A 13,866-nucleotide genomic window follows, 5' to 3' on the forward strand; every position below is an offset into this window, starting at 1 on the left:
CAACCATATCCTCCATACTGTGGAAATAGCAAAATCGAGTGGGGTTTCTTTCACTACGCTTTATCTTAGAGAAGCAGCCTATCAGTGATGGCATGCTTATGAGTTGGACAGTCTGGCTGAGGAAGCTCCACTTACATGGACTCAATTCTCAAATATATTTTTGAGGGAGTATGTTCCCTAGAGCCTCAGAAATGCATGATGCACTGAGTTTGAGCAGTTGCACGTGGTACTATGACTGTTTCAGAGTATGCAATTCATTTAGTGATTTGGCTAGACATGCACCGTCCTTGGTTTCTATAGTTCGAGAGAGGGTGTGCCGGTTTATTGAGGGACTTCATCTCAGTATCAACACTAGCATAGATCGAGAGTTAGAGATGTATATCTCATCTTAGTAGGTTGTGAGTATTGCTAGGAGAGTGGAGGGCATGTTTGATCGGGAGAGAGAGAGGAGAGGGCGGCTAAGAGGTCTTGAGAGACTAGTTCTTATTCTGGTGCTCGTGCCTCAGCTGCAGTTTGACATGGTAAGGGCTATGTGAGTCGCCATGTTCACTCAGCTCTTCCAGCTGCCAGTGGTATTCCGGCTACTTCTATGCCTCAGGAGCCTTATTATGCACCTCTATTATCCAGTGTGTCTCTTGCATAGGATGCTTTCAGTGGTTAGTCCAGAAGACCTGGCCTGAGCTAGCCACAGTAGCCACACCCTCCCAGGGCTTGTGTTGGGTGTGGCAACACTCACTATATGGTGAGGGATTGCCCAAGACTTAGGAGGGGTGCACCTCCATAGCCTTCTCAGCCATAGCGTGCTCCACATGGTCCCCAAGCTATGATTCCAGCACCAGCTACCACTTTGCCTGCTCAACCAGCTTGAGGTAGAGGTCAGGGAGGTAGAGGTTGCCCTAAAGGGGGATCCCAGGCCAGATACTATGCCCTTCTTGCTCGTACAAAGGTTGTTTCCTATAACTCTATCATTACAGGTATTGTCTCGGTCTGTCATAGAGATGCATCGTTATTTTTTGATACAAGCTCTACATATTCCTATGGGTCCTCTTATTTTTCCTCGTATTTGGGTGTATCTCGGTATTCTTTGAGTTCCTCTATTTATGTGTCTACTCCTGTGAGAGATTCTCTTATTGTGGACCGCGTGTATCGGTCTTGTTTGATTGTTCTTAGTGGTTTTGAGACGAGAGCTAATTTATTATTTCTCAGCATGGTAGATATTGATGTTATTTTGGTCATGGACTAGTTGTCGCCCCATTATGCTATTCTTGACTGTCACGCTAAGACCTTGATGCTGGCTATGCCAGGTTTTTCGCGGTTAGAGTGGATGGGTACCTTAGATTACACTCCCAGCAGAGTTATTTCATTTCTTAAAATTCAATGAATGGTTGAGAAATGGTGTGACGCGTATCTAGCTTATGTGACAAATGTCCGTATTGATTCCCATACAGTTGAGTCAGTTCCACTAGTGAGAGATTTTCCTGATATGTTTCCAACTGATCTTACGGGCATGCGGCCCGATAGAGATATCAACTTAGACACTGATTTGTTGTCGGGCACTCAGCCCATCTCTATTCCTCCATATTCTATGGCTCCTTCTAAGTTGAAGGAGTTGAAGGAATAGTTACTGGAATTTTTTGATAAGGGTTTCATTCGGCGAACTGGAATTTCTTGACAACCTTGGGGTGCTCCTATCTTGTTTGTGAAGAAAAAGGATAGTTCTATGCACATGTGCATTGATTATCACCAGTTGAACAAAGTTATAGTTAAGAATAGGTATCATTTGCCTCGTATTAATGACTTATTTGATCGGTTACATGGTGCCAGAGTGTTTTCCATGATTAAATTGCAATTAGGTTATCATTAGTTGAAGATTCGGGAGCCAGATATCCCGAAGACTGCTTTTAGGACTTGGTATGGTCATTACGAGTTCCTTGTGATATCATTTGGGCTGACCAACGCCCCAGCAGCATTTATGCATTTGACGCACAATATATTTTGATCCTGTCTTGACTCCTTCATCATTGTGTTTATTAATGACATTCTAGTATACTCCTGGAGGTGGAAGGAACATGAGCAATACCTGAGGACTATGCTTCAGACCTTGAGAGAGAAGAAATTATATGCAAAGTTCTCAAAATATGAGTTCTGGTTAGATTCTGTGGCATTTTTGGGTCACATATTGTCGGGTGAAGGGATCAATATGGATCCGAAGAAGGTGGAAGCAGTGTAAAGTTGGCCCAGACCGTCCTCAGCTACAGAGATCCAGGATTTTCTTTGTTTTGCGGGGTATTACCGTCGATTTATTAAGGAATTCTCATCTATTGCAGCACTTATGACAAGGCTGACCCAGCAAAGTGCTCCGTTTAGGTGGATAGAGGAGTGTGGGGAGAGATTTTAAAAGCTTAAGACAGCTTTGACTATAGCCCTAGTATTGGTATTGCCAATAAGTTCGGGGTCTTATACTATTTATTGTGATGTGTCGCGGATTGGGCTCAGCGTGGTGTTGATACAGGACCGTAGGGTGATTGCCTATGCGTCCAGATAGTTGAAGGTACATGAAAAGAACTATCTTGTCCATGACCTTGATTTAGCAGCTATTGTTCATTCCTTGAAGATTTAGAGGCACTATTTGTACGGTGTCCCTTGTGAGATCTACACTGATCATCGGAGTTTGCAACATTTATTCAAGCAGAAGGATCTTAACTTGTGTCAGCAAAGGTGGTTAGAGATGCTTAAGGATCTTGATATCACTATTTTGTATAATACCGTAAAGGCTAATGTGGTGGCCGATGCACTGAGTCGCAGGGTGGAGAGTTTAGGGAGCTTAGCATATTTGCCAATAGCAGATAGGCCATTGACACTGGATGTTTAGGCCTTAGCCAACCAGTTTGTTAGATTGGATATTTCTGAGCCGAGTCTTGTTTTGGCTTGTGTGGGCTCCCAATCTTCTCTTTATGATCACATCAGGAAGTGTCAGTATGATGACCCCCGTCTACTTTTCCTTAAGGATACGGTTCAGCACGGTGATGCTAAGGATGTCACTATTGGAGATGATGGTGCATTGAGGATGCAGGATAGGCTATATGTGCCCAATGTAGACGGATTGCGTGAGTTGATTCTCTAGGAGGCTCACAATTCACGATACTCCATTCATCCGGATACTACGAAGATGTATCAAAACTTGAGGCAGCATTATTGGTGACATAGAATGAAGAATAACATAGTGGAGTATGTAGCTCGGTGCCTAAATTTCCAGCAAGTGAAGTATGAGCATCAGCGACTGGGTGATGACTACCTATTCTTCCGAGCAGCTGGCTCGAGTTTATATTCGTGAGATGTCAGGCTTCATGGCTTGCCGGTATCTATCATCTCTGATCAGGGTACACAATTTACATCACGGTTCTGGAGGGTCGTACAACATGAGTTAGGTACTCAGGTGGAGCTGAGCATAGCATTTCACCCTCAAACGGACGGACAGTCCGAGCGCACTATTCAGATACTTGATTATATGCTTCGTGCATGTATGATGGAGTTTGGAGGTTCTTGGGATAAGTTCTTTCCACTTGTGGAGTTTTCCAACAACAATTATCAGCCTAACATTCAGATGCCACAGCATGAGGCACTGTATGGTAGGTGGAGTCGGTCCCCAGTGGGTTGGTTTGAGCTGGGAGAGTCTAGATTATTGTGTATTGACTTAGTTCAGGATGCTTTGGAAAAGGTTAAGGTGATTCAGGATAGACTTCACATAACCCAGTCCAGACATAAGAGTTATGCGGATCAAAAGGCTTGCGATGCTACATTCATTGTTGGAGAGCGGGTCTTGCTCTAGGTTTCGCCTATGAAGGGCATTATGAGGTTCGGGAAGAAGGGCAAGCTGAACCCAATATTCATTGGTCCATTTGAGGTGTTGTGACGAGTTGGAGAGGTTTCTTATGAGCTTGCCTTACCTCCCAATCTAGTAGGAGTTCATCAGGTATTCCACGTTTCTATGCTTTGGGGTATCACGGTGATCCCTCTCACGTGTTGGATTTCAGCTCCGTCTAGTTGCAAAAAGATCTATCATATGTTAAGGAGCCAGTGGCTATTTTAAGACAGGCAGGTTCGAAAGTTGAGGTCAAAGAACGTTGCTTCAGTGAAGGTTTAGTGAAGGGGTCAGCTGGTCAAGGAGGCGACTTGGTAGGCCGAGTAAGATATGCGCAATTGCTATCCTCATCTTTTTACCACTTCATGTATGTCTCTATGCTCAATGAGGGGTAGCCCAAGTTTCGCAGGTGCAGCCCTCCCTCCGCAGAAGTGGCACCGCAGAAGTAGGTACCTGTCCGCAGATGTGATGCCAGTTAGTCCAGGACATTTCCCATAGAAGAGGACTCTTGTCGCAGAAGCGAGGGTGCAAGTGCGGCCATATGACCACAGGTGAGGAAATCGCTGGAGGTGGTGATCCTCATTTAATATGGTCTTAGGCTATTTTTATCACATTTTCTTCCACTCTTGGGCGATTTGAGAGCCTTTAAGGAGGGGATTTCCACCTAGCCTTGTGAGGTAAGTAATTTCCAGTTAATGTGAGTTTAATACATAGATTATGGGTAGATTCCAACATGAAAATTTGTAGAAATCGTTGCTTTAGATGAAAAACCTAGGGTTTAATAAAAATGAGATTTTACCACAAAAATGAACATGAAACTTAGTGAAATCATATATTTACCTTCCTAAGGTTATGGGTAACAACTTTCTTCGAATATTTTGGGAATCCGGGCATGTGGGCCCGGGGATAAATTTTAGAAACCTTACTTATAGGATTTGGTAATCACTTAAATAATTAGAATGTAAACTTTTAAATATATATTGATTAGTTTTTAGGCTATTTGAATAGTTTTGGATCGTTCGGCTATGATTTGAGGGTTTGAGCGCATTCTTGAATTTGGAAGTAGGCTTTTAGACGAGGTAAGTCTCCTTTCTAACCCTCTAGGAGGGAATCAAATCGATAGGTGAATTAAATAAATGTGTATACCTATTTGTGGGGGCTACGTACGTACGAGGTGACGAGAGTCCGTATGTAGCTACTATTATGCTATTGTCCAGGTAGTTTAGGACTAGTATCATGCTTTACTTGAAATATTTGCGCCCTTACTTACTAATTCAATTACTTAAGTTATTGGAATTTGATAAAAGAAGTGTAAAAGGTTAAATTCACTTACTTGAAGATTTAATGGAATACTTGACCGTATATGCGAAATTTGTGTTTCCTTTTGAAAATAATTGCTATTTGTTAATCGGGCTGAATGCCTCGGTAGTAAATAGATGCATCTATGGTTTGCGTCATTCGACCATCTGGTAGTGCACAGTTTAAATATTATGTTGGATCGGGCCGTACGACCTAGGCATAATTTGCGCATGATAATTCTTGGAACTTTCCATGATTGATACTTCTTAAATATCTTGAAATGTAAGCTGTTGAATGATAAAACTTTATTTGAAATTTATAATTTTGAAAGAAAAACTCATCATTTTCGGTTAGTGAGATTTCAGTATTATTCATGAAATCCATGCTTAGTATAACACTTTGATTTTATAATTGTTAGCCCATAGTAAGTGTCAAAGTCGATCCCTCGTCAGTACTTCTTCAAGGTTAGACAGGATACTTACTGGGTACATGTTGTTTATGTACTCATACTATACTTCTGTACTTAATTGTACAGGATCTGAGGCAGGTGCATCTAGTTACCCGTACGACGCGCATAGTTGATCCCTACCTCGAGACTTCACGGTGAGCTGCCTTCCGAGCCGTTCTACAGCAGCTGGAGTCTCCCTTATGTTTTACTTTTTTGTCTATTTCCTTTCAGATAGTAGGCTGGCATTCTTTTGTATATTCTACTAGATTGCCCACACACTTGTAACACCAGATCTTGGCACACACACTAGTATACTTATGATTTTGGGTTTGCTTACATAATTTCGATTTGTACTCGTTGCTTCTGTTTATTTTATATTATACTTGAAAATTTCTAAATCTTTTTAACAAATAAGAAAATTGACCACTTAATAATTTATTTAAATGGGAAACCACTATTTTGAATAGATTTGGCTTGCCTAATAATGGTGTTGGGCTCCATCATGGCCTATAATGGAATTAGGTCGTGACAACATGGTATCAAAGCCCTAGATTCACGTAGGTCTCAGAAGTTATGGGTAGGACTAATAGAGTCTTGCGGATCGGTGTAGAGACATATGCACATATCTTTGAGAGGCTATAGGGTGTTAGAAAACTACTCTTTATTCATATCCTATCATGAAGTTGATGGTATACTAAGTTCTTTCTCTTATTCTCCCACAGATTGTGAGACGTTTCGGACTTGGGAGGAGCTGCTCCCCTCATTGCTAGAGGCCGAGGGAGGGAACCGGCCCGATGTATGGAATGAGGACGTCCCAGAGTTCCCAAGTTTAACCACCAGCAGATCCAGTAGAGGATCCCATTATTGAGGAGCAGGGCGAGGTGCCCACAACAAAGCTTGCCCCGGTAGATTCCATGACAGCACCAGGCTTTCAAGAGGCCATGGGCCGTATGCTGCTGTTCATGGATTTTATGACCCAGGCTGGTTTATTTCCAACAAACCCAGCCATATCCCAGGTGAGCACAGACCCCTACTACTCAGGCTCCTGGGCATGCAATTGCAATGTATCAGACTTCGGGTACACTACCCGCGGACGAGGCCCAGCCAATTGTAGCGGTTATACCTGAGCCTAGATCAGCTGCGGACGACGAGCCGCATAAGCTATTGGATATATGGACTAGGCTACACCATCCTGTCTTCGGAGGTGAGCGACATGAGGATCCCCAAGACTTCATTGATCGGTGCATGGACAGACAATACAACATGAGGATATTGGAGTCTCATAGAGTGGATTTCACTACTTTCCAGTTGGAGGGCATGGCTCGTAGGTGGTGGCAGTCTTATCTTCTCAGAAAGATAGTGGGTTCTCCTCCCATGACTTGAGGCCAATTTATGCAACTTTTCTTTGATGGGTATATTCCACCCTCCGTGAGGGAAGAGTTGCGGTATCAGTTTGAGCAGCTCGAGTAGGGTCAGATGTCAGTGATCGATTATGAGGCGAGATTTTCTGAGTTGTCTCGCCATGCACTTATGATACTTCCTTTTGACACAGAGAGAGTGCGAAGGTTTGTTGCAGGGTTGCACTCCCGTATTAGGGATAATATGGCCCGGGAGGTAGAGATAAAGACTTCTTATCAGTTGGTAGTGGAGATTGCTAGGAGGATTGGGGCCTACCGTCAAAGGGTTAAAGAGCAGATGCAACAGGACAAGAGGACCCATTTCTCTGGAGAGTTTAGAGGTGACCTGGCTAGGGGCAGAGGTTAGTTTGGGACGGGTTAGCCTAGCAGGTCCCCCATATTCAGCACCACCAACTCCTCGAGGTGTTCCTGTGCGACCCTATTTCAGTGCCATGCTAGAAAGTTCTTACCGCCCACCAGCCATCTAGGGTTCTTTGAGTGGGTACTCAGGCCACCAAGGTTATTCCAGATCCTATTTTAGTGTCATGCCAGAGAGTTCATATCGCCCACCAGCTATTCAGGCTTCTTCAATTGGGTCTTCAGGCCATCAGGGTCAGACATCGGGGCAGCAGATCATCGCACCAAGGGGTTGTTTCGAGTGCATAGATTCTCAGTCACAGGAAGAGATTTTGCCCCAGGCATCGGGGAAAGGCAGTTCAGTAGGGCCAGCAGCCCATGATTACAGCACCGGCTGTCCGTCCTCCCAAAGGCGGAGGACAGGCTGGTAGGGGTCGTCCTATAGGTGGAGGTCAGTCAGGGATAGGTCCGCCAGCTACTATTCAGCCATGCAGAGGCTAGCAAGCCGGCCCTCTAGCTAGATTCTATGCTTTTCCGGCCAGACCAGATGCATTGGCCTCAGATCCCGTGATCACATGTATTATTTCCGTCTGCGGTAAGGATGCTTCAGTATTATTTGATCTAGGGTCTACATATTCATATGTATTGTTGATAGCCAATTTTTCCTCATATATGTTTTTTACATATATATACCTTCAAAATAGCATATATGTATATATATATATATATATATATATATATATAAGCATGTATGAGTATTTTTATATTTTTTCTATAATTTTAAAGGCTTCAAATTGATTTATTTCTTCCCTTTTTACTTATAAAATTTCCCATAGTTATATTTCAAATTATTTTTGTGGTGATTTAGTCATCTAAATTATATATTTATTCCAAAATATTGTTTAAATATTTTTATTGAATTTTTATAATTGCATTTACATTTTTAAGCTAATTTGCATATATTTGCAATATTAGCCCTATTAATGCATAATTACATTATTAATGCATAAAATGGCCTTTTATATTTTTAAAATATTAAACAACTATTTATAATCATTTTAGTATACGAAATTATTTTTTTTAAAATTATTTATTATTTCTTATAAATTATATATTATTAAATGGCTATTTAAAATATAGCCTAATTTTATTTCAGTTTTAGCCAATATCCAACACCAATACCAGCCCAATTTTTAAACCTAAATCTACCCAAGCCCAATACCCATCTGTCCAACCTAAATACCCGGCCAAATCCTGGTCGTTGATCATTTTGATCAACGATCCAGGTTTCCCCTTTCCTTAATTAAACCAACCTAAATTCCAAAACCCTAATTCATTTCCCACCTTATACCCCCATCACCTAATCCTCTCTATTCTAAAATGCTCTAAACCTAAACCCTAATCTCCAAACATTGTCACTCATCTATGGCCGTCTTCGGTGACCTCTCACCACCTCTCAGGCCTCCAATGGCCTCCCTCACATCATTCTTGCCATCTCCAGGGCTCTCAAGGGACCAGGGTTAGAGACTTGCACCTACGGCTCCTCCTTTGCATGTTTCAGGACATTCTGGTTTGATTCTGAGTGAGATTGTCCTATATTGACTTCGCTCTTTGGTTTTCTAAATAGGTTCCTTCACCTCTCTATGGTTTTCTTTGAAACCCTAATTTATTTTCTAAACTTCTTAGATCTGTACAGATCTAAGATGATTTGGTTTTGTTTCATGTGAGTTTTACAATAGCCTTGGGATTCTTTAAAAGAATCGAGTGATTTTCAAGCGATTTTCATCTTTTCCTAAAACTAGGGTTTTCAAAATTTCTTTTAAAATTTGTTTGATGATTTTTTGTGTTTAAACTTCTGCTTCTCATATATTTTTGACCAATTAGCCCGTTTGTACTGAAAGCCCTAATTTTCTAGGGTTTTTCGTTTTGTTTCTGAGTACTGGTGCATCTGACTGTGTTCTTGCTTTGAGTTCTTCTGATTTCCCGTAATTTTCTTGTCCTAATATGCTTCTACTAAATTTCTTAGTTCGACCTTTCACTGATTTTATGTGCTTGTGCTCGTTCTGACCATTCATGCTAAGACTTGTATATTTCTCCTTTAATTATGAATTTTGTTAAAGTTATGTGAAATCGTTACTATCCATGTTCTACCTTATTTTATATGCTGACTCTTTCATGACTTTCTGAACCCTTGATTACTGTGAATCCCTTATTTCCTGGTTTAATTTGAACACTTTCCTTTAAACGTTTGATTCCTACCTCTTTACTCAATTTGATTGAATTTACTTGCCTTAATTGTTTTTTCGTCCTTGTTTGTATTACGCTGATTATTGCTAATTTATTTCCTTAATTAAACTGTTGTTCATTTACCCCTAATTACCTATTTTATACCTAAACTTTACTTGATTCTTTTCCTTAAATACTTTGCATGTTTAACCGTTGATCTAATTGTCCCTTGATTGAGGGAAGATCTTGCTGATTTACATGTGACTTCCTTGATTTTTGCTACTTAATTGATCTCTTACCTTATTTGTTAAGTTTTTGATTACTATATAACCCCCCCCCCTTATTTTAAGTTCTGAAAAACAACAAGACTAGTTCCAAAACTCTCTATTATACTTAAAACTTTATGTTCTTTTCTGCTACTTGCTACTTCCATTGAACTAGCCGGGTGAGCCAAGGTTAGTTATTGCACTACACTGCTCTATTCTTTGTGTCTGCTCTCCTTAACTGGTATGTTCTGATTTAATTACGAGTTCAAAACTCTATGTGTTCTCTTACTGCATTAGTTTATAGATTCCTATATATTACTTGGCTTTTTCTATATGTAACTAGCATGCTTAAATCTTGGTTTCACTTAGCATATAAGAGTACTACTTATTCAACTTATGATTAACATGTCTGATGACTTGTCTATTGCTTTCTCTAGCATGTCTCAAATTGACTCTACTCCATGTATGTATGTTTGATTATCTGTCTGTTTGTTTACCCAATTCTTGATAGTAATCTACTTTGATAGGTTACTTACTACTCCCTAAGTACTTATGACCCTATGTTCAAAGTCTGCCGAGTGTAACTATGTTCTCCACTATTTGATTGACTCCTAAAGCCTATAAAGAACTCTGAAAAAATAAACTTCTATGTTGTTGTTGTTAGATTAATATGTCCTATGTGTCCCCAATTCCTATACTCCTTGAGTGAAATTTGTTTGAATGGTGCTGTTTAAACTGTTTGCTGATTTCTTATAAGTTCATTGTTTTCAAAACTGTTTTATTACTAATCAATTCCTATTTTTAATAAAACTTCTTACTTAATTGAGCCCTTTATAACATTGTTTTTCATATCAAAACCATTTCAAAACTATGTCAAGCACTCTCACATCACTCCTAGAATATTAGGTTATGCCCCTCTAGCATGTGTGCTGCCTTGAGATCCTTGATATCTCTTTGAACTCTGGCATGTTAGAGCTAGCCTTTCCACACTGCACCTAAATTAGTTACTATTTGAGAAAGTCTAGGTGCGAGCATTGCCCGGGATCCTTGAGGTCATTAGGGAACTTTGACACACCTAGACAAGATATTGTCCATGGAACTTTGGCATTTGAGGCTATTGGAGGCTTGGAAGTCATTTGGGCCTACTTCAGGCTCCCTATAGATAACTTCTTCTTTTCTTTATTTATTTATGTAATTTATCCAGTTGGTCTATAATAATTATTTGTAAACAACATTGGGGTGATTAATGAAAAAGGGTGGGTAGTTACATATCTGTTGGGTAACTCGGGTAGATACCATGCCTATAGGATTGTGTTAATGCACTTGATATGTTTTCTTTACTTTCATAATATTATAAATCATGTCTGTAGGATCTACATGGCTTCAATAGTAGAAATCATGCCTATAGGATTTAAATGACTTCTAATTAGATATCATGCCTATAAAGTGTAAAGTGTTTGAGTTCAGTTTGTATTACAACATGTGAAATCATGCCTATACGTTCGAAAATCAGCTCTTAACAATTAGATACCATGCCTATAGGAATTAAAATCAGAAATCCTACCTGTAGAACATAAAATCAGTTTAGTTAACAAATCAGTTTAATCCATGTTAAGTTCATTCTGAATTGGTTTAATCAACTGTCCGCTTCTTTAAATGAGTTTTCAAACACTGCCCTAAATCAATACCGCTAGAAAGCATGTCTATAGAATCCCCAAGTGTCCGTTTAAAATCTATTCACTATTTTACTGCATCAATGTAGATATCATGCTCTTAGGACATTATTGTTCTGCGTTTAGGCAAGCCTATAGGGCAATTTAAATGCTATAACTCTGAAACTGTGCTTTGTCATTTAAAACTATTCAGATTTAACAGGTCCAAATTAGTAGGCAAGCCAAATAGGATTTTGACACCTTGTCCTAGCTCAATTTTTTTATAATCCTTGCTCATCTAGATGTTCTAGGATTTTCTCTTAAATACTCGACTATTGTTTGAAGACATGCATTTACTTGTTATATTTGTGGAGGTGACTGTGAGCCTGTAATTTGTTCTCTTTAAATGCAGACCTACTTGATCTTGATTGACTCCTAGACTTTTATCCTTTAAAACCTTAGGAAGGTCTAGAACTGTCCGAAAGTAGAGGTCCTAAAATACCTCTAGGGCCATAAGGAAGGGACGAGTAGTGCATGCATATGACATTTTCAAGGTTGCTAGAACGCTTTAGGCTATAGCCTAGGGGAGGGACTTGGGTAGAAAAGGATATGATGACTACATTAAGGAGTATTTACCGGGCATTATGTAGGGTGATCCTATAGGCTAACAAACTTAGGACCACTCTTTCCCAATTCCAGATGTTTAAACTTTACTCTTTTATATACAACTTGTTCAAATTCTTTGAGTCATACAGTGTCCAAAACATGCCCTTATTTGCAACTATGTGTGTAACTATTTATTTATTAAAGGACTAATTCATAAGTATATGTTCGGTAGGGACCCACCGTTGTGGACCAAGAGGGGTGCCTAACACCTTCCTCTCAAGGTTATTTCGAGCCCTTACCCTAAATCTCTGGTAATGCAAACTAGTCTAAAAGTTGATCAGTCTAGATGCCCTAATGCACCATAATCTGTTAGGTGGTGATACCCAATTCCCAAAAGGAAATGATTTATTACCCCCTTGAATGTCGAAACCCTGACTTCTCTCTCTTAGCGGAGGGAAAAAGGGGGCGCGACAACATGGCGACTCTGCTGGGGATATTTTAAGCTTTTACCATGACGAACTTGTCTTTTGTGAATTAGTCCAAGCATGCCATATCTCGTACCTTTTTCCCCTTATTTGGATTTAACTGTCTATTTCCTTTTAAGCGTTTATGATCCTTTTATCTCTGAAATTGACTTGTCTTTTTGTTTTTCTTTTCCATATCTATCTTTCAGTTATTTAAATATTGTATTAATTTTTCCTACATGCAAATACTTGACTACATGCTATTTATTGCTGCATAAATCATGCTCTGCATCATATTCCACTTGTGCGTATTAAATCCTATAGAAACGCTTGATGAGTGGTTGCGCTCTTCCTATTTATTGCCATTAAATTCGGAAAGGCTTATTTGCGGTAAAGACAATCGATCAGCGATGCAGTCGACAGTTCTGTGCCTTTCCCCCTCAAGTTGTCCGCTTGAGGGTACCAGTCTAAACCCCTATAGTAACCTTACTCTGATCAAAATGTGTATGCATCATGGTCAAACCTAGTTGGATCGATTATGTTGTCCACATAATGATCCTTTAAGATGAGCCTTATCCAAAAGTCCACCGTAGTTTGCATAATCCCAACGGACACAACCACGTTCTGTGCATTAATTTGGAGAACCAAATTCCAATATGCTAATCATGAATGTATAAATAGCCGAGTCTGGTGGGGGAGAAAGGCCTAACCCTTTTATTTTGCATAAAATGAGGCACGAAGTCCCTAGATTCGGTATGGTTAGCAACATTCCACCATTGTTGTTAGATTGGTGGGAAGACCTCTCCTCTAGTGTCAAGAAACATGTAAGAAAGTACTTGGGTAACTTGCCTTCCCTACTAGACATTGAGCCAAACAACAAGTGGATCGAGGCTTCCACTTTGTTTTGGGACAGTGAGAGGTCTGTGTTCCGCTTCGTTGACATAGAAATGACACCACTCCTAGAAGAAATTGGAGGTCTTGCGGGATTGACTTGGGATAGTCCCGGGTTATTGTTGCCAGAGAATCGTACCGGCAAAAGGTTTAAAGATGATGGGGCTGAAGAAAAATGCTGACCTGGTATGCCTGAACGAATCTTACATACCTTTCGAATATCTGTATGAGAGGTATGACCATAGCAAGTACTTACATACCTACCATGATGAGATCTCTCTCACTTCTCTAGGCCACATTCACCGTAGAGTGTTCCTGTTCATTGTATGTTTCTTGGGCTTGATAGTATTCGCAATGAAAAGGGAAAGAATCCACACTAGGTTGGCCATGGTTGCCAA

This window comes from Nicotiana sylvestris, chromosome 11, assembly GCF_000393655.2.
Source record: "Nicotiana sylvestris chromosome 11, ASM39365v2, whole genome shotgun sequence".
NCBI classification, from domain to species: Eukaryota; Viridiplantae; Streptophyta; class Magnoliopsida; order Solanales; family Solanaceae; genus Nicotiana; species Nicotiana sylvestris.